At 47.0% G+C, this 18,115-nt stretch overlaps 1 protein-coding gene and 1 pseudogene across 2 annotated transcripts in view; both read right to left on the bottom strand.

The window, feature by feature from the left end:
• Positions 1-18,115, bottom strand: part of NTM (neurotrimin) — a 964,242-nt gene that overhangs the window by 933,949 nt on the left and 12,178 nt on the right. The gene's annotated exons all lie outside the window — the stretch shown is intronic.
• Positions 14,820-14,934, bottom strand: LOC113886641 (annotated as a pseudogene).

Genomic DNA, 18,115 nt, shown 5'->3' with positions numbered 1-18,115 from the left:
TCATGAAAGCTGGTAAGAGCAGAACCCAAATGGCAACCTCTCAGGAGAGCTGGTTCACACAAGGGGGCATGAAGAGAGACTGGAGAGAAGGGACAGGTGGCACAGGCCCTACAGCACTCTAGGTGTGCAAGGTCCCTTTGCAACTCCTCTGTGCCAGCTGTGGGGGGGTGGTGGGCACAGTGCCATATGCCCACCCTCTCCCACTCACTGCAGTATTCTACCAACCAGCACTGAGCTGTGCTAAGGCCATCAGGCCCAGACATACACTAAGACCAGCCTTATGAAAATGATGCTAGTGAACATCAGAATGGTGAAATGCTGGCAATTTTGTGTGGTCCAGTTGAACTGTGGTGTTGGAGAAGACTTTTGAGAGTCCCTTGGACTGCAAGGAGATCCAACCAGTCCATTCTGAAGGAGATCAGCCCTGGGATTTCTTTGGAAGGAATGATCTAAAGCTGAAACTCCAGTACTTTGGTCATCTCATGCAAAGAGTTGACTCATTGGAAAAGACTCTGATGCTGGGAGGGATTGGGGGCAAGAGGAGAAGGGGACGACAGAGGATGAGATGGCTAGATGGCATCATTGACTCGATGGACGTGAGTCTGAGTGAACTCCAGGAGTTAGTGATGGACAGGGAGGCCTGGTGTGCTGCGATTCATGGGGTCGCAAAGAGTCAGACACAACTGAGCGACTGATCTGATCTGAATCGAATGCCATAATCATGATCACCTATTATGATGTTCCTAGTCATGGAGTACACAGAGCCTAGGTCAAAGAAGGCTGCTGCCTGGACACCCACCCTTCCCCATCCATAGGAGGAAGTGTTGACTCCATGATTCTGGGAAGCTGGTGGGTGAAGAGGAGGGCCGGTCCCAACAGTCACACTCTCCCTTAAGCCCTTCACTGGCTTCTGAGTGGGTGGTAAGGATGAGAACAAGAGTTGACCACATAAGGACAATGACCTGCCTCATCATACTTCTCCACGTTGGGGTCAGGGGTGAAGGAGGCTGTGTGTGCACAGGTAAGAGGCTATGTTTCCAAGGCTTAAATCCCCACTGGATCTCAAGTTTCTGGATACCCTGAACTACTGCTGTCCTCTACAGCTTTCCCACCTGTAACAATCATGATACATGGAGCACCCTCTTCACAGAAACATTGTCAACTTGTATAAAATAATGCATACCTGGTGTCTAGGGTGCTGTTGTGCTTATTGGAGGCTATTCTTTCAGGCTGTAAAGCCTTGAAGTCTTTACATAAACTTGTGGCAGGTCTATTCCAACTCTCAATATTCATAATAACCTCTCTGTCTCTCTTCTACCACTTGGCTACCCTTGAAGTAAAGAGGACAGGAAGGTCCAGAGGGAAGGAATCCTGGCTCGCACGGATCCTATGACATGGGATGAATATCTTGGATTCATTCACCTTGGAATTAATATCCTGGCAGAAGACAGGGGACCTAGCTTGGGCTGCAGTGTGAAGAGGGGACAAGAGTTTTAAAATAGGTTCAGAATCGATGCCTACATCAAGCAGTGTCAGCAGATGGGATAGATATTTCTCAGCATATATGGCTTCTGTTATTTCTAAGTATATAGGGATGCTGCTCCATTTGATTTCATACACATTGATCACAGTGCTGCAGAATTCATGGTAGCTCTTATTGTGTTTTTTTTTTTTCCCCTCAACCACTGGATACTAAAATTATTTTTATGTGGGCACCCAATACATTTTCAAGTCCTTTTATTTAACAATTCTAAAGACCACCATGGCTTGAAAGAAATGAGAAACCAGGAGGCCAAAGACCTGACCTTGGGCCTGAGTGATGCTCTTCTGATGGTCCATGGGATCGGGAGTCATTTCATCTCTCCCTGCCTCACTTCCCTGGGAGAAGTAAGCGAACTGGTGGCAACAGGATCTCTAGTGACCTGCTCTAAGGAAAGAACCCTAAAATTGGATTAAGGCTGGATGCATGGAGATCTTCACTGAAACATTATTTATAACAGCCCCCAATTAGAACAACATAAATGTCCACCCAGAGGGTAATGGTACTGTACATCTCCTTGATGGAACGCAATGAAACCAATTAAAATTATGTTCACTAATACTACGTAACGACATGGAAAATTGCTTCTGATCTGTTCTTAAAAGAAAAAATGAGATATAAATGATATGATTACAACTGCATAATAAAAACTATGGCAGAGAATAAGGGGGAAATGGAAGAAAATACATTAAATGTAATTGTGCATGAGTGACTTTAAATCTTCTTAAAGCTACTTTTGTATGGTGTCCAAATTATATTTAACAAGGATGCATTACTTAAGCTAAATACGTCAATAATAATCAGCTAAGAAAGTTAGGGTAAATATTTTCTAAGGCCTTTAGTTCTAACATCCAACTGCAACCATGACAGTTTAAAGAGACAGCAGATGTGTGAAAGCTTTTTTCAAATGGGACAGCGCTGCGTTATCATAACTCCTTACTATGATTAACTTGTACCAAGTGGGAACTGACACAAGCCCATTAACAAAGCCAAGGAGTGACTTGAGAAGGAGGCACACGACACAGCGCTCTACTGGCTGCTAGAGTTCTTTTGGGCCCAGATATTCCTGACGCAACCTTTGGAGGAAGGAAAGTGACACAGCTTTTTGCTGTGCAGCCCTCTCTGCCCTTTGTGTTGGCACGATTGTCAAGCCGGTCTTATTGCATTCTCAAGTGATGGGCAGAACAGATGGCCAAAGCCCAGCTTGGGGGCCAGTGTCTGCTTGGAGTGTCAGTGATGCTTACGGAGGAGGGGTGGAGAGGCATGGCGGCCTCTCCATGGGATGAGGATGAGGAGGCCTCTCCATGGGACGACCATAAGGATGAGTCCTGGGACCACGCAGGGAGGAAGACTGAACGTGGTGGGCTTCTCTGTCAAAGACCCCAGGAATCTCACTTCCACACAGTAAGGCCCATATGAATGTAAACACACTGGGGAAGTAACTCAGGAATGGAAGTTTTTAGCCCAAATTAAAGGTTGCTAGTTAGAATTCAGTCACAACAGGAGCAGCTGCCAGATGATGTCTATTTCATCCAAGGTGTATCACCTCATTATCATTCATCAAGATTGTGGAGGGGGGGTGGGAACAAGATGAAGTCATACCAAAAAAAAACAGAGAGAACCTGGACTTAAATGCAAGAGGTCTGAGTTTGACCTGTGACCCCGGACAGTACGAACTACATGAACCTTGAACCCTACCTCTTTGAGCTTCAGTTCAGAAGACCCGGGTTTGATCCTTGGGTCAGGAAGATACCCTGAAGAATGGAATGGCTACCTACTCCCGTATTCTTGCCTGGGACAGACCATCCCTGGCAGGCTATGGTCCATGGAGTCACAAAGAGTCGGATGCGACTGAATGACCAACACTGAAAATAAGGTCTAGTTCATAGTTCCAAATGGCTTGCACAAAGGTGCGTGGAATCAAGAGAAATCAGAGTCAAAGGTGAATTAATGTACATTTCTCTCCTAAGAATGCATTGTCTACTCTCCATATCAATTTCTGCTTGCTTTTGTTAGAGTTCTAAATTCTAGGCCATGTTGCTTGACAAGACAAGGAACATCTAAGAGCTCAGATGGTCAAAGGGACCCTTTTGTCACTGCTAGGTTGAGTCACTGCCCTGGCCCTTTGGGACAGGCAAGAAAATCATAGGCTTTACTAGGTCAAAGGGCCTTATAAACATCAAGCCCAACAGTAAGAGACAAGAGGCTCACAAAGATGAGGCAAGTGCTCAGAGCTGCACAGTTAATAAGTAACAGATATTCAGATCTATTGGGTTGGCCAAAAAGTTTGTTCTGTTTTTTCTGTAGCATTTTTAAGGAGAAACCTAAACAAAATTTTTGGCCAATCCAATAGAGGTCCCCCTCCCAGATTTAACATTCTTTTTGCTACGTAGATATTGCTGATTCAAAATATACTTTTCTGACTTGAGAAAGATGATATAAAGCAACAGCTATGGAGGACTGTGAGGAGATTAAACCAGTCAATCTTCAAGGAAATCAACCCTGAATACTCATTGGAAGGACTGATGCTGAAGCCGAAGTTCTAAACCTTTGGCCACCTGATGTGAAGCGCCAACTCATTGGAAAAGACCCTGATGCTGGGAAAGATTGAAGGCCAAAGGAGAAGGGGGCAGCAGAGGATGAGCTGGTTCGATAGCATCACTGACTCAGTGAACATGAGTCTGAGTAAAATCCGTGAAGGACAGAGGAGCCTGGCGTGCTGCAGTCCGTGAGTTCACAAATAGTCAGACACGAATTAGTGCCTGAACAACAACAGAAGTTTGAGAGCACAGACACTTGGGTATTAATGACGCAGGCTAAGAGGGCAGGAGAGGTGGGGAAGGATGAAACCTGATGCTGTGCATCAATATAGCAGTTTTCAAAGCTGAGTATAATTTCAACTCTAATTCTTCCTTACGGATTTAACCTTATCTGTTAGGCAGGACAGACGTGGGCCCCATTTTGTACATGAGGGAGAAGATGAAATGTTTTGCCCACAAAACATCTCAGAACCCATTAGTGGCCAAAGGGAGACGAGTGGCAAGTAGAGAATTCATGTGCCCTGACCCCTTTTAACAGCTCGTGTGCTGCCTGTTTGCGAGTGTTGGAAAAGCCATGTGGGCAGTTCTCAGCCCCACTTACCTCTGGAGTCCTTGATGCCCTGTTATCTTTAAGAACCACCAAACCATGTCAGGACCCTGGCTTAGCAGCTCCTCAGAGGCTGTTGCCCTGAGAGCTGTTGCCCCCAGAGTCCAAAGACATCAGAGTGTGTTGATTGGCCCAGAACTTTAAGTCACTAGGCACTTTTGCTACAGATAAATGTAGGCACGCAAAGAACAAATGGGGTTGATATCTGGTGCCGAGGATAGGGGGTGGAGGACAAAGAACAGAAGAAGCCAGGCGGGCTTTATCAACTCCACCATGCCTTTCCCCCGGCGGGCAGCACGGAGCCACCAGCCACTTGCCTCTTTACAGTTTTAACTAAAAGGAGCATTACAGAGGTGAATTAACATTTAAAAAGAATGTAAAAACTCAGAGCTGTTCTAATGATGATTAATGGAGAGCTATAAGGGGGCCTTGACCTGCCAGTGTCATTAAATGGATTGGCAGGTTTCTGAGCATTAATTATAAATAGCCACAGGAGTTCTCCCGCTTAACAGAATGATGATAAATCCAAGTCTCCGAGAGAGAAGGAGAAGAAAGGAAAGCAAAAAGGGGGAAAAAGTTTGCCTGTTTCTGTCTGCCCGGGTGAAGTGGGGAGAAGGCAGTGAGCAGAGGGAACGAGATAAATGATAAATTAGGCCCTGCCAGTCAATCACATTTCCTAAATGTTTTATGTCCCCAAAGCTATAAAAGCAATATTCCTTTCTGCCCTTATTGGAAGCATTTCTGTACGGCAATCACATCAGTTTCCTTGGGGATTTCAACTGAAATGTGCTTTGCCTTTTCTTTTTATATTTACTCTCCAGCCTGCGAACAAGGGAGGGTCAGAGCCCGCATACAAATGGGCAGGAGAGAGACCCAGTGACCAGGAGGGGCTGGCAGGGGGCCCTGGCTCCTCCACTGTGCCCACAGCAGAGGGCCGGCACCCCAGTTCCTGTCCTGGAATGGTCTCGTCCAGCGAGCAGGCGCCGTCCTGATAAGACCCGCAGTGAGGGCTCAACGCAAGCTTTACGGACTCCACACATGCCATGAGGGCAGGTGTGGGGTTGAGTCTGTTTTGCTCACTGCTGCCTGATCAGAACCTACAGCAGCGCCTGGCGCATCGTGGCGCCCTGCCAGTATTTGTTGAATCGGGGCATGAAGGAGGGAGAGATGAACTAGTTTATCTGTGACTAGAATGCACAGCAAGGACCTCTGGAGGGGCCACATCCAGTGCAGACACCTGAGCCCGGCAGAGCCTTGGGCGATGGGTGTTCAGGTCCTGGGCACAGCCACTGGCTCTTCTTATCCCTGGAATACGAGGATTCCAGCTTCCCCCAGCCCGTTCTTTGAAAACTCACTCAGATTCCTTGCATTTTGGAGCAGGTAGGGGACCCAGGGAGGTGCAGAGACCGAGCCAGAGTCACTCAGGTAAGTGTGTGAGCTCCAGCATGGGTCCCTCCTAGAGTCCCCTCCCCTTCCCATCACCCTGCCTCTCTCCCGCTCCCCACCATGACTTCCAGATTGTTGGCAAAAGCAATCTCAGCCAACTGGCCCTGCACCTCTGCATCCCAGAATGCTGGAGCCTGGGGATGTGTGGGTCTCCCAGCTCGACGTGCCCAGTGCCTGGGTTTAGGTGATCACCTGTGGTGGAAGAGGGAGGCAGACAGGGAGAGATCAGGAGAAGAAATGAAAGGAAGAAGCCCAAGCTAGGATTTGGAAGAATGGGTCATCCCTGGATGATGTTATATATTTTGTGTGTCGTTACTTTTCAAGGCTTTCCCTTGCAAGTCATTATTTCGACTGATTAGAAAGCGGTATTGAAAGACCTGCTTCTCTGGTACCGTTTTCCTCACATCCTATTAGTTGCAATACAATTACAAAGAATACATCAATTCCTGGCCTGCCCGCCACCGCTGCCAGAGCCGCCTATTAAAAAGCGGCCTTATTAATGGAATTGTACATCTAGGATTAATCGGCTTGCGTGGGCCATTTACATTTCTCATTCCACAAGCACTTTTGTTTGCTTAATAGGCTGAAGGAGGTAGGAAATGACACAACAAAAGCCTCTCCCAATTGCCACGGGTATCACTGGGGGATGTAATATCCCCTCCTCCTTTCATCCTGAAGTGCCGCCCAGGGATAAGATCTGGCGCATGCTGCTGGGGAGATGCGGGGCGGCAGCCAAAGCATGATCAGTGGGGAGGGGATTGCGGGGGGTGGGGGAGGCCTGGTCCAAGGAGGTGTGCAAGCTCTGGCGAAGGAGATACAGTCAGAGACTCACATACAGGGAGGTAGGGGGTGAGGGAAGGTCCAGGAGAGCGGGATCCAGGCAGGGTGACCAGCTGTGGGCCCGGCATTCACGAGATGGATGTACCCTACCTTCACCACGAATGGCTCCTGCTCACCTGGTCGGCTCCCTCCGTCCACACGGTCCTCCATCATCACCCACCCATGGCTCAGGTGCTGTAGCTCAAGTCACTCCTCTCCTGGGCTGAGCAAAGCAGTTTCAACCGAGAGGGAGTGTGGGGCCAGTGGAGGAGGCCACACATGTCCTCTGCTCTTCCTTTCTTTCATTGCTTGGAGGCCTCAGGACTGACCGCTTGGGCTTCTCTCCAGGACTTTGGGGAGGAGAGTTGAGAGCATCACGGCAGAGTTCTTGAGTTCACTAGATTCCGAGAGCCCAGCTAAGAGGCTGCCGTCTGTAGCTGTGTCTGTTGAGCAGTCCCAGAGACACCGGCCACCTGAGTGGGCCAACATGACGGCAGGGGAGTGGTGCTGAGATGGAGCGAATGGAGTAGGGGTGGCCCAGTTCCCCCAGCTCCATCAGACTCTCTAGAGAATGTGGAAACTACACCCTTACCCAGGCAGGTGCAATTACCCCCGGCACATCCTGCCTACAGGGAGTTTCCCGGGACATCAGAGAGAGGTTAGGACACCCCAGGGAAAAGTCACTCAAAAATCACAGACCTTGAACCTTTTCAGCAAACCCTGTCCCCAGAGAATCTGGCCTGTGCCGAGCAGAAGCAGGTCTGGGATGAGAGGGACATGCGGTATGTGGGTTCAGCACTGATGGGGCTTCAGCGTTGAACCACAGAGGGGTCCAGTCTGGAGATGGACAGAGAGTGGACCTCCTCTCCGGGTGGAAGCCACACTTCCCAGCTGGGGCCAGGTGCCTACCTGCCCACCCTCTCCTCGTGTCCTCTCTTCCACTTGCTCTCACAGGCTTATCCTTTCAACAATGATGCTTTATTGAATTTGCTTCTCTTTTTGTCTCTGGCCAGCTGGCTTCCCCCATGACCCACGGAGGTCCGTGCAGGTCAAACATGATGGACAGCTGAGGCATATGAAGCCCCAGACTCCTTCCAAGCCAGGCGCTCTGGTCAGATAGAGGGCTCCGGTCTCCGATGGTGTTACCGTAGCAGCAGGGTCCATGATGGTGAAGCGCTGTAATATAGTATGACTTTGTGCCTTAATGAAATTTTTTCTAGACCACTAGGAAAAAAAGACTCCATTAACCACACTACAAAGGCCTCTACTTATTAGTATTTTAGAACAGTGGCACAACATTTCGTGAATCTAATTACTGCTGACAAATATGAAAATTGAAATCAAAGTTGAATTTTCAGCTACCGTGCCTCGTATGCCAGCCTTCTCTGACTCTGACTATTGCATCAATACATTTATTCTTCCAGTAGTTTCAGCAGAAGATGGGTGATTTTCCGTCTCCCTGCTGCTGCTCACTTCCCCCGCCCACCACCAGTCCCCACACCTTCCCCGGCTAGGACCCTCTGTATTTTGAAGCATTAAATCTGACATATTCATCTTGGTGGCCAGCCCAAGCTAACTAACTTCATGTTTACCTGTCACAGACGCAGCAATGGGCTAAGCTGAGAAAGCCTCTTCCCTCTACCCGTTTCTCCTCCCACCCCCAATCCTAGCCTTCTTTTTTTCAGATAAAAGTCATTTGACTGATTTCAAATTCCTCGTGATATCAGGACCAAAAAAAAAAAAGGGACTTGTCAACACCTTTCTTTCTTTCCCCTATTAAGCACACTGTAAAAATCAATGCCTTTGTCACTTCACTCTGCTTGCGAGAATGTTTAATGGATGTCAAGGGAGCTAATGATCGCTGGTAGAAAATTCATTTTAGATTTGCTATTTATAAAGTGCTCAGTGCTCAGGTGGGAAATTAACATGAGGCAAGGAGCCGGCTGGGTGGGGGAGGTGGGAGGCCAAGCGGGGCCCTGCCAGGCTGGCAGGCGCTTTGTGTGGGCGGCACCCAAGGGCTTCTTCGGGCAGAGGATGCTAGTGTCAGAGGTGCTGTGGGGCTTTGGTACAAAGAGCACAGGCTCCGGAAACATCCAGACCCCGTGATCTGACCTTTTGGAGCCAAAATTTTTGTCAGTGATAAAATCCTATCTTGCAAAACGCGGCTCACAAGTTGTAGAAAAGGATTAAATAAAATATTACACATAAAACATTCACTGGTGACTGGCACCGAGGACTGGGATGTGTTTGATAGATGTTTCATTTTTTTCCCCACAGCCCCAAAGGCCCAGGAGGGGACCGGGACAGGGGATGGTGAGCACAGAATTGCTCCAGGATCTGAAACTGGCCAGGGCTGCACTCGAAGACAAGCCTGCCGAAGAAGGACAAACCTGCCTCACCTGCCCATACCACGGCCCCCGCGTGAGCACAGTAGTCCCTGGTTCTCAGACTTCAACAACAGTGAGCATCAGAGTCACCTGGAGGGCTTCTTAAGCCACACAACAGCTGGGCCTCATTAGCTTCAGCATTTTTGAGGGTCTAGACCAGGGGTCCCCAATCCTCTGGGCATCAGGGACCGGTTTAAGGTAAGATAATTTTTCCATGGACCCAGGTGGGGGAGGGTGGTTTGGGGATGATTCAAAGCACATTACATTTATTCTGCTCTCCATTTCTATTATTATTACATCAGCTCCACCTCGGATCATCAGGCGTTAGATCCCGGAGATTGGGGACCCCTGGTCTAGAACTAGCATTTCTGGCAAGTGCCCAGGTGGTGCTGACCACACTCAGAACCACAGTGATGGCCCTGCGAAGGGAACAGTTTCCTGAAAGACAGTGTGGAGCCACCGCCCAAAGGGCACCTCCTGAATGGCAAGTGGTCCCCGCCTGCCCGACCCCTGCCCCTCAAGCCAGTCTGGGACTCAGAAATGTCCAGCAAATCAGTGAAGGCCAGTTCAATTCCTCCCAAAGTTTACCTTGCTGGTGAAGCAGAAGAGCCAGGCGCTGGGTTCATGTTCTCGTTTGCATCAACACAAGCCAAGCCTCAGTCTCCCCTCTGGGTGGCTGGTGTCTCAGGGGCTGAGTGGGTCAGCCCCCAACCCTCCAGCCCTCCAAGGCTGTCTCAGTTGCACTTGGCATTCCAGGTCCAAAAGCTCTGGGCTGCCCCTCACCTTGCTTCTAGTCTCCTCTTCCTGGCCTTCCCTTGGACACTTCTCTGTGCTATTTGGATTAACTGCAAATCTCCTTTGATTACTCGCTGTGTTGAAACAGACATCCTGTTGCCACGTGTTTGATGACTGAGTCCCGGGGGAGTTCCTATTTGCAAGGCAGCCAGTTACGGTGCACTCGGCCTTACACATACTCCACGAGCTGCTAATTCATTGTCTAAGAAGTTGCTTTTCAGTTTTCTGATTTTTCAATAATAGGCTTCTCACCAAGCCCTTAAGCTCCAGAAATAAGCCTAAAACTACTTTTCCAGTCATTTACATAAACACCAGTGGATCGGGAAGGGAGAAAAATGGACTAGTTTTGCATGTTATTCCTAAGGCTCTGGAAGCCTCTATGGACAGCCTGTCAAGGCTGCAGGTCTGGAAAAGTGCGCTGGAAAGCGTGCGGCTCCCAGAAACCCTGACACCCCGGCAAATGATAAATCCTGAAATTTCTCCTGACGCCCTGGCTGCCGCTTTGCGGAGCTGGGCGGATATTCTGGGCACCAGCAAATTGTTCTGTCAGCACACGGCTCCCTCAGCTACATCCTGTTAGGAAGCCCGTCTTTCATCCCCCAGTCTCTGCACCACAGCCCCACCCTATGAGGCTGCATCTTGCCATCTGGGGCAGGTAAACCAGTGGCTGCAGAAAAGCTGCCCAGAGGCAGGGCCCCGAGGGACGGAATTCGGTCTCCCTGCAGCTGGCCCCGCGTTCTGTTGTGGGATTGTGGGTTCGGGGGGTGGACCATAGTAGGTGCTCAGTTTGCTCAACTGAGAAGAGGGACTTCCTGGCACGTGGGCCACTTTGAACCACCATCTGTTTTTCTATTTCTCTTTCTTTCCCAAATGTGGATTTTATATATAATCCAATGAGCCAGAAAGAGAAGCCATCTCTTTTCTCCCCACTGCCAAACTACATACCTCCCCATTAAAAAGAAGAGAAGCCAAGAAAACTTTTACCTTTTAGACTCTTAATTCTGATCTGGCCATTTTCCTGAGGTCTAAGATGTATGGACAAGAGGCAGGTGTCTGATGAACATGGCACAAAACCAAGATGCCCCCTTCAATGTGAATTTCAGATCAACAGCAAATAAGTTTTAATATAAGTATGTGCTATGCATAATTAAAAGTTAGGCATCGCTTATCTGGAAATAAGTGGGGTGTCCTGGATTTTTATCTACTAAGGCTGGCAACCCAAAAGGAAATTCTTATTAGTTTACATATTCCTATTGACTTGCCTGGTGGCTCAGATGGTAAAGAATCCTCCTGCAATGCAGGAGACCTGGGTTCAATCCCCTGGTCAGGAAGATCTCCTAGAGAAGTGAGTGGTTACGCACTCCAGTATTCTTGCCTGGAGAATCCCCATGGACAGAGGAGCCTGACGGGTTACAGTCCATGGGTTGCAAAGAGTCAGACACAACTGAGTGACTAACATTCATTCACTCACTATAGCTTTCGTACCACCAAGTCTGCTTTGTCTGCAGGTTCTTTCCTAAGGTGGGAATATTCCAGAGAAACTGAGACCCTTCCCCTGAGGCCCCAGCAGGCCCCAGGGGAGTCCTTCCTTCCTATCAGAGTTCCTCACCTGTGCTGCACGACTGCCTGACGTCAGAGGTTCTCAACATTTAGGGTGACTCACCCATCTGAGGGGCTTCTCCAGACACAGGTAGCTGCCTTTTCAGAAAGCCCCAGACTTTCTGATTCAGGGACCAAGATTGGACCAGACATAATAGATGCCTGGGCTACAAGGCTGACTCCTAACAAGGAAACTGCCAAGAGGGATACTCTGTGGGTAGAATTGGTGAATCTGAGCAGATCTCAAAAACCCTTTGTTCTTCTTTTCCAGCCTTTTAAACTCTGTTCCTGGCTGTCTTCTGTCTGCCCCTCTCAACATTGGCACAAGTGTGTGCAGGCTTCACGGTGTTGACCTCTCTGTAAGGACATCCCTGGGCTGAGAGCTTTGCAGGGTCACTGAGATGTGGAAAGGCGTCAGCTCCCAGATCAGTGTGCAGGGTCAGTTTCCAGGGTCAGTTTCCAAGTCAGTGTGCAGGGTCAGTGTCTGGGTCAGTGGGGCTGGAGGGCAGCACAAGAAAGTATCTGAGAGACAGAGCAGGACCCAGGCTGGGCAGAGGGGGAAGGGCTGCCTGTGCCAAGTTAAGGAACTTGGGCTTTATCTTGAGAGCTGCAGGCAGTTAATGGAGATTTTCAGTAAAGCACTCAAATGGCTAAATTTGTTTTTGTAGCAAGATAATCAGTAATGGGCAAGATGGAGGGATGCAGACTGGTATAGGAGACCCGTTCAGTGGCAACAGTAGTCCTGTGAGCAATGATGGCAGCCTGAGCTGGCACTGGAGACAAAGGGAAGGTCAGAAACAGAATGGAAGCCAGTGGTGAGAGACTGTGGTGGAGGAGGGGAGGGGAGGGGCGTGCATATGCCGTCATGGGGAGAAACAGCCACATGTTCCTTCTGAACACGTGCACTGTTCAGAAACCTCCTAGGGTCCCTGGCTTTACTTTTTCAGTATGAATGGAGAGACGAATTTCAGAAGATAATCCACATAAACATGAAAACTACATTTCAACAAAGTTTAAATATCCCATTTACAGTTGAGGTAAATAAAGCCTTTAGGGAAAAAAACAAAACAAAACAAAAACCCTCAGTTACTAAAGGCAGAGTTAACAATGGAACTGCGATGAGAAAAGAAATTTTTGATTGGTGTGGAGATCAAGAAATATATTTTACATGGATAGGCTCTGCAAACTGTAAATGCAAAACTCTATCTCCATAATTCCTTACAGAGTTCATGTGAGAACTGAGTTGGAGATGAGTTTTGACCGCATTTGGGAGAAAGTCGTGTATCTCCTCAACAATGGGGAAAGAGATGGAAAAGACGGTGAGAGTAGATCATATCGTATCTTACAAATCCGGAGAAAAGAGGATCAAAGCTAACATTTCACAGTAACATAAATGGAGCATGACATTTAAAAATTATGAATCACTATACTGTACACCTGTAACATATAATATTGTACTTCAACAATGCTTCAGTAAAAACAATAATAATAACAATAATTTTAAAATCCAGAGAAAAAAGAATGCCATGAGGAAAGGCATGATTAATACTATGTGGAATCCCTCTGATTCTCTAGCCAGTTCTCTCCATCATTATTCACACAACTATTTTCAGTCCTTTTCTGTTTTCTGGGGAAAAAAATAGCCAGCCTATACAGTTATAGGCATACACAGGAAATTTATATTCATGAGTGTGCACACATAAACCTACCATGGATTACACTCAGAGAAAATATAAGCTATCAGATGCAAACTTCTTCAACTTCCTGTCACTAAGTTTCAAAGTTTACCTGCATCCATACAGTACCACATACTGCTAATCAGCTTTCGTTTTTCCGTTTGTCTTTATTGTGGCAAAATACACATAAAATTTACCATTTCAACCACTTTCAAGTGTATGATTCTGTGGCATTAAGAACCTTCATGATGTTGTACAATCATAACCCCCATCTGTGTCCCCAGACCTCTCATCTTCCTAACAGAATCTCTGTACCCATGAAATAATAAACTCCCATTCCCACTCCTGGTAACTTCGATTCTACTTTTTGCCTATGAATTTCCTGTTCTAAGTACCTTATATAAGTTGCATCATACAATATTTGTCCTTTTGTGTCTGACATTTCACTTGGCATAATGTCTTCAAGGTTTTTCCATGTTGTCCAGGGGTCCCCAACCTTTTTAGCACCAGGAAGAAAGTGTTTGTTGAAAAGCAATTTTTCCACAGACCAGTTTGGGGTGGGGCATGGTATGGGGTTGATTCAACAGCATTACATTTATTGTGCACTTTATTTCCATTTCAGCTCCACCTCAGATCATCAGGCATTAGATCCCAGAGGCTGGGGACCCATGTTGTAGCCTGTGTCAGAATTTCACTCACTCATTTCCATAAGGCTGGATGACATCTCATTGTATGTACAGACCACATGTTGCTTATCCATCCCTCCCTGGAAAGGCACTTGGGTTTCTTCCGCTTTTGGTTAATGTGAATAATGCTGCTGTGAACATTGGCGTGCAAATATCTGTTTGAGTGTCTTCTTTCAAATTTTGGGGGTATATACGCCTAGAAGTGAAACTGCTGGATCATATGGTAATTCCATTTTTAATTTTTTGAGGAACCGAGATTTTTTGATTTTCCACGGTGACTGACCATTTTCCCTTCCCACCAGCAGTGCTGCTACTGCTGCTCCTGCTGCTGCGAAGTCCCTTCAGTCGTGTCCGACTCTGTGCGACCCCATAGACGGCAGCCCACCAGGCTCCCCCATCCCTGAGATTCTCCAGGCAAGAACACTGGAGTGGGTTGCCATTTCCTTCTCCAACGCATGAAAGTGAAAAGTGAAAGTGAAGTCGCTCAGTCGTGCCAGACTCTTAGCAACCCCATGGACTGCAGCCTACCCGGCTCCTCCATCCATGGGATTTTCCAGGCAAGAGTACTGGAGTGGGGTGCCATTGCCTTCTCCCACCAGCAGTGCACAAGTTTCCAATTCAGTTTCTCTATATTGTCACCATTTTTAAAAACTAAAAACCATCCTCATAGGTATTAAGTAGTATCAATTATGGTATTTGCATTTCCCTAAGGACCAGAGATGTTGCAAACCCATGGTTAATTGCCGCAAAGTAAGTGGTAAGGCCTTAATCATGCACTTGTATGGGGGCCCCTCCGGTCCTTGTCAAGGGATGTTTAAACTCCTCCTTTCATAAGACATGAATTGGCTCCTAATATTCACCCTCCCCTTCTTCCATGGTCACAGGCCCATGAGTTTGCCTGGGCATGTGGTCCTCCAGAGTGGATGGTACCTTGCCCACACTGCCTTGCATCTCAGTGTGCCCGAGTGACTAAGCTCTGGCCCAGGGCTTGTGAGGAAGGACATTCTGTGATGGCCTCAAGGGAGGGAGCATCCTTGGGAGACGGTCCGTGTGTGCATTCTGCCCCTTATTCTTTCTCCTCTTCTATCCCATGGCCTGGCACAAGGATGCTGCCCTCTTAGACCTTGTACACTGGATCCAAACCATGGGAAGGGTGGGGTCCCTGAGTGTCCCTGAGGCTGGGAACACTGCACCAGCCAGGTACACAGAGGGGTGGTTTTGTAGCCAGAGAGATAGACTTCTATCTTCTTTAAACCACTTTCACTGTGTGGTTGTCATTTCTGTCTGAACCCAAAGGTCATTGATATTTTCAAATATGTGGTTCCTTCCTTACTTTTAATAGTAATGATGCTGTTTTTTTCCTTCTCTGCAAGTCCCATTTTTCTTCCTATGCTCAAGATTTGCCCACCCAGCCCCACTTTCCTCCAGGGCCCTCACCTGGGTATCCACCTCCTATCTCCCCTCCACCCTCCCTTTACCAGCCCCGCCCACCAGCATTCAAATCTGTCTTCCCTGTTTTCCAAAAGCAACAAACTTCTCTCCAACTACAACTCCCGTGGGTGTCACAACTTTATCTCCGTTAAAAAAAAAAAAAAAAAAAAAACTTAAATAATCATCCACATGTTTTATTCTTATCCCACTTGATCCCTACACTATGTCTCCACCCCCAAAGACTGTTTTCCCAAGAGAATAGAAGATATTCTTGCCTCTAAGTCTGATCTTAGATGATCCTCAGCAATATTGATGTGGTGGCTAAGGCTCCTGCCTGCCCCAAACACACATCCTCTAACCTCAATGTCATCACACTCTCCTGGTTTTTCTCTCATGCTCTGGCCCCTACTTGTCATTTTTTTTCCCAAGATCTCTTCCCTTCCTGATCCTTAAATCCTGGTTGTCTGCCCCATTTCTCATCATCTCCCTTCCTGGGTAATCCATTGTGTCTGTGTCAAAGACCCTCTTTGTTCAAGCTCAGGTATTTTCCAGAGTTCCAGATTCATCCAGCTAACTTCATATCAGAGAGCTCTGTGTACAGCAATAAAACCATCGAGACCCAAATTGCTTTCGTCACACCCTCCCTAAAACCTGCCTGTGTCCTATTTACCCAGATATGAGAAGTCCTCTCCAATTTTGCTTTCTCGTGCATCATTGTTTTTTCTCTCCATCTCCAGGTCCTATCCTTTAAGTCAGCAGAGTCCCCACATTTTTGGCACTGACACTGGTTTTGTGGAAGACAAGTTTCCCATAGATGGGGGACAGTATATTTCAGGCAGCAATGTGAGCTATGGAGAGCAATGGGGAACTGAAGATGAAGCTTTGCTGTCTCTCCCATCACTCACCTCCTGCTGTGTGGCCAGTTCCTGACCAGCCATGGACCTTGGACAGGTAGCTGTCAGTGGCCTTGGGGGTTGGGGACCCCTGCTCTAAGTCCATGACGCTTGAATACCCACATCTCCTTGTCTCTGTCAGTCTCACCTGGTTAACTCATGCCTGCTTGGTTGCCACGTCCTCTAGTCTTTTAATTCATTCCCACACTGCAACTGGAGTAACATTTTAACATTTTTAAGTAACCTAAATAATGTTATTTATCAATTAACACTGCAAGCTTAATCATGCTGCTCTCTGGCACACAACCCTTTCTTCCCTCAGAATAAAATCTTTAACAAGAACCATAAAGCCACTCAAGGTGTGACTTGTGACTACTTCTCTAACTGCACCCCTTGTCTTTCTACCTACAAGCTGCCTCCACCCCCGCTTTATCCCAGGAAACTACACCAACACACTCAGTCTAGCCAGATTGGTACCGGATTCCTAAATTCCTAGCATACTCTCCTATTTCTAGGATTTGGCATATGCCGATTCCTTTGCTTGTAATACTTCTATCTGCTCTTACTTGGTTGAATCTAGTAACATTTGTGTCTCAGCTTTAGCATCTCTTCCTTCTAGAAGAGTTCTCTGACCTGAAAAATCTCGATGTGGCAATGGCAAACAAGACTTGCTTTCATGCCAACACTTACCATGTTGTCTTGAATTGTTTTTCTTGACTGAATGTGAGAACTAGGACTTATTGTTTATGGCTAGCACACAGTAGGGTCTGAATAAATCACTCTGGAGTAGTTGAACTAAAAATGTAAGTAAGAACTCCGCTATACTCTTGAATCTATGATTTTGCTGTTTTTTAATCATTCACCTTGGCGATGTGGACATGAAAGTTTATATCACTTGGAAATGACAGGAAACTAATGGTGACAGCTCATCAGAATACAAAAATAGCCTCAGTGGATTTAAATAATGGACCCACATGCAATGAAATTTCAAACACATAAAAGCAAGGATGGGAGAGGTCGTGAATAACAGCAATTTAGACAGGGGAATGAGTGCAACTTCAATGAGCAATAGAGTGGAATATCTGAACAAGAAAAGAAACGAGTGTAATAATAAAGTGGTCTGATGTATAAAGTCCAAAGTGTAGTAGGCAATAACCCACTCCCCACTTTGCCAATCAAACTACAGCAGGAACAATCTGCTAATGTCTTTTAGTGACTCATCATCAAACTGGAACATTCTTAGAAGATAGCGATCACAATGATTAGTGGTTTAGAAGTTACACATGATAATGGTGATAAGGAACTAAGAATGTCAAGATAAGATAACTAGGGTCCATCACAGTCTTCTCTAGAAGGAAATTGGATCGCACAATATTACTGGTACTTTGAGTGGCTCTAACTCAAGTACGTCAAGGCTGTATATTGTCACCCTGCTTATTTAACTTCTATGCTGAGTACATCATGAGAAGTGCTGGGCTGGAAGAAGCACAAGCTGGAATCAAGATTGCTGGGAGAAATATCAATAACCTCAGATATGCAGATGACAACAGCCTTATGGCAGAAAATGAAGAGGAACTAAAAAGCCTCTTGATGAAAGTGAAAGAGGAGAGTGAAAAAGTTGGCTTAAAGTTCAACATTCAGAAAACTAAGATCATGTCATCTGGTCCCATCACTTCATGGGAAATAGATGGGGAAA

The sequence above is a fragment of the Bos indicus x Bos taurus genome, chromosome 29 (assembly GCF_003369695.1).
Source record: "Bos indicus x Bos taurus breed Angus x Brahman F1 hybrid chromosome 29, Bos_hybrid_MaternalHap_v2.0, whole genome shotgun sequence".
Classification (NCBI taxonomy): domain Eukaryota; kingdom Metazoa; phylum Chordata; class Mammalia; order Artiodactyla; family Bovidae; genus Bos; species Bos indicus x Bos taurus.
Note: the sequence above shows the minus strand (reverse complement) of the source record. Positions and strands in the feature narration are given on the sequence as shown.